Source organism: Leuresthes tenuis, unplaced genomic scaffold, assembly GCF_036924035.1.
Source record: "Leuresthes tenuis unplaced genomic scaffold, fLeuTen1.0.hap1 SCAF_16, whole genome shotgun sequence".
Classification (NCBI taxonomy): Eukaryota; Metazoa; Chordata; class Actinopteri; order Atheriniformes; family Atherinopsidae; genus Leuresthes; species Leuresthes tenuis.
The window spans coordinates 32,769,041-32,772,915 of NW_027325370.1; the positions used below are offsets into that span (position 1 = coordinate 32,769,041).

At 42.3% G+C, this 3,875-nt stretch overlaps 1 pseudogene; it reads left to right on the plus strand.

Annotated features, from left to right (window-relative positions):
* The first annotated feature begins 1,739 nt into the window (after positions 1-1,739).
* On the plus strand, positions 1,740-3,501 carry LOC140271922 (general transcription factor II-I repeat domain-containing protein 2B-like; annotated as a pseudogene).
* Positions 3,502-3,875: the final 374 nt, after the last annotated feature.

Below are 3,875 nucleotides of genomic sequence, written 5' to 3' on the forward strand. Positions count from 1 at the left end.
GCAGATTTCATTATGTCATGAAATCACACCAAATACTCCTTATTTGCTCTACAGCAGCCAGTTTGCTCAATTAAGACACAGCCTGCATATAATGTTTATAAAATTATTCTGATTTCATCTGAAATTAATCTTATGAAATATATCTCTACTAATGCAAATCTATCTTTCTTCATCTGTCCATCAATCAGACTGAATCTTCCATCATCACTCAAACAAACAGAAGCACGTGGCTAATTAATATGCAGAATCATGTGTCTTAATGGACTATAACTGGACAACTGAAGTGGATGTAAACGGAGTTAAACAACACATGTGCGCTTGTTTAACTCCGTTCAACTCCCCCCTCCCCCCTGCATGTATGTAACGCGCACATTAAGTACGAGATTAACAAAACTGTACAATTATCTATCTTACTGTTGAAAATGCCGGTCGCCGCCTGACTCCAGCTGTTTATTATTATGTGATGTGATAGGTCAACCGGAAAGGGGGCCGTACTAACCTGCAGACACGGCACATTTCATCACCTAGTGTTGAGGAGGACAATTTCCCGTCAGTTCTTAAATTTTATGAGTTGCATATAAACTGGGACAAGAACAGAAGCCCTATTAGACGCCAAATTTTAAATGTGAGCATAGCTCGATTAAGCTGTGCATGTAAACATAGTGAGTGTGTGCTGAAACAGACTCATTAGATGTAGGACCTCATAATTCCTGTTCATGTATACTTCAAGTAAAGGTTGTGTTGTTATAACACTAGTCTGAGTAATCACAGACACTTCATCAACCTTCATTCTCCCTCATGTATCTTAGCTAGCTCGCCCGCTGGCCAATGTCCGACTTCACTGACAGTAAAATTCGTCACACTTCACAGTCTTTTCACATCAAGCTTTTAAAATTATAACAAAATTGAATACTCACCAGGGAGTAGAATTACAGCAGCTTTCCGTGGCTCTGTAAAGTAACATCCCGCAGGAGATTTGGCAGAAGTTGTCTGAAGAAGAACCGGGAGGAACAGCGCCTGAGAGCGTGTTGCCTCGCACATGCGCAATGGGCGATCCCAATTAAATTGAAACACAATTGTTTTGAGTTCATGAATTTCAAGGTGAAAGTATTACATTACCACAATTAAATGTGCATATATTGAGTATTTACTAAGTTTGTTTCAGCAAATCAAATAACAATTTAATGTGTCACATCAAAGAAGGGCTTGGATCAGTATTTTGAGTGTATAGTATCTTGGGAGATTAATTTCACAAGGAACTATTGCCTGAAATCCAAAGACCAAAGGTTGAAAACACCACTGAAATGGACAAACGAGGTTAAGTTAGCCTGTGAAAGATTGAAACAAGATTTTCAGAAAGCACCAACTTGGTGGATAGGTCTTTGTGCACTTGTGAGGATGCAGACATCAGTAGTGTTAGTGTACGATGGAGTAAACGAGATGCTGGGGTTGGAGGTTGAAAAAGGGAGTTAAAAGATCTAGTGGTAATTACATCATCGTACAGCATCGCTTAATTCATAGGTGTCAAACTCAAGGCCCGCGGGCCAGATGTGGCCCGCCATGTCATTTTATGTGGCCCGCGAGAGCTTAAAAGTTTTGAGTGTCTAAAAATAAATACCAAAAAATAAATTAAGAGCGTGCTTTGACCAAAAACTACATTTCCCACAATGCCTTTTGATTGCCTACGTTAACCGCGGCAGTTTCCATGCCAACGAGTGGAATTGAGATATGATCCCAAAATGTCCAGAAAGAGAAAAGTTGATACAGAAGGAAGACTGTTTCAAGAAAGATGGGAAGGCGAATACTTATTTGTGCTTCAAGGAGAAAGACTGGTATGTCTTTTGTGTTACGAGGCGGTGTCGGTTGTCAAAGAGTACAATCTGCGTCGACATTTTGACACCAAACACGGAGCTAAGTACGCTAAACTGCGGTCTCAGCAGAGTTTGTTCACGAAATCCACAACCAAAAACGAGGCCGCAGTGAAAGCTAGCTTCATTGTGGCTGAAGAAATTGCCCTCATTTTCAGAGGGAGCGTTTTTGAAACAGTGCATGCTGAAGGTCTGTGAGCCCGACCAGTTACAGACTTTTATGTCAGTTTATCAAGAAACACCATCGCGAACCGAGTGAAGGAACTAGCAGAAAATCTTGCAACACAGCTGGCCGAGGAGACACGCAGCTACACAGCTTTTTCATTAGCTGTTGATGAAAGCACAGATAACACAGACACAGCGCAGTTATCAATTTTTATTAGAGCCGTAAAATCTGACCTCTCTATCACTGAGGAGCTGTTGGATGTGGCTGCAATGCATGGGAACATGACGGGACATGACATTTTTGATGCGGTGGAGAAGTCCGTAAGTAAAAATGCATTGCAGTGGGAAAACTTGGTGGGATTAACTACAGACGGTGCACCGGCAATGTGTGGAGGAAAAGTGGGCTTGGTTGGACTAATGAAGAGGAAAATGGAAAAAATGAACTGTCACACGCCTCTGATAACGTATCATTGCATTATCCATCAAGAAGCTTTGTGTGGGAAGGTGCTGGGGATGGAGGACATTGTGACCACAGTCGTGAAAACAGTGAACTTCATTCGGGTGCGTGGCCTGAATCACCGTCAGTTCCAGCAGTTTTTGCTGGAGATGGACTCGGAGTTCGGCGATGTGCCGTACCATACAGAAGTGCCGTGGCTGAGTAGGAGCAAAGTCCTCAAGCGATTTTTTTGAGCTCAGAGAAGACATTGCTCGTTTTATGCAGAGTAAAGGAAAACTCATATCTGAACTATCCGATCCAAAGTGGCTGTGTGACTTTGCTGTGTTGTGTGACATAACCGACCATCTCGCTCAGCTGAATCAGAAGCTGCAGGGACGCAAACAAGTCATCACGCAGATGTCCGACACGATCACGGCTTTCCGGCGTAAATTGGACTTATGGATGTGGCAAGTGAAACATGACAATCTTGTGCACTTTCCTGTTTGTCAGAGCATGTCAACCTCGTTTCCCGAGACTTTTTCATGTGCTCAGTTAGCTACCAAACTCAGCTGGTTAAAGACCGAGTTTGATCGGCGCTTCTCTGACTTCAGAGCACAACAATCTGGCTTTGACATCTTTGCCAATCCTTTCACCACCGATGTCTGCACTGCACCCCAACATCTTCAGATGGAGCTAATTGAGCTTCAAAGCGACAGTGGCCTGAGAGCAAAGTTCCAGGATGCTGCAATCCAGGACTTTTACCGCCTGCTGCCCCCTGGTTTGATGCCACAGCTTCGACTTCATGCTGCCCGTGTTCTGTCCATGTTTGGAAGCACCTATCTGTGCGAACTGTTTTTTTCCATAATGAATCTGAACAAAAACAAGCACAGATCACGCCTCACGGATGACAACCTCCATGCTGTTCTACGCATTGCCTCAGCACCGGACCTAAAGCCAGACATTGACACACTGGCAACGGGAAAACGGTGTCAGACATCTGGTCAGAAGAACACAGCAAAGCATTTTTTTTGAAAACTTAGTTAAAATGTAACTCAACCAAGAAGAACAGTTAAACGGTGTGCAATTTAATGATTGTGCTTGCATTTTGTTTTGTTTAATTTTCAGAACATGATTAATGATAGTAGAGAGAGAATCCACTTGGTGTGTTCAAGGACAGGCAACATCTCCTCATCAAAGACTAACCAAAAAACTTGAGTAATATAGTTGTGAACTGAGTCAACCTTTATTTTGTTATTTTTAGTTGATTACATATAATTTATGTGTAGCTGCTGTTGTAATTATTTAATATTTGCAGGTCTTATGTGTGTATGCAGACAAATTGTTGTCATCAAACCATCAGTTGGATGCAAGGCTGTATGTAGCCTTTTTTTGTAAAATGCTACATG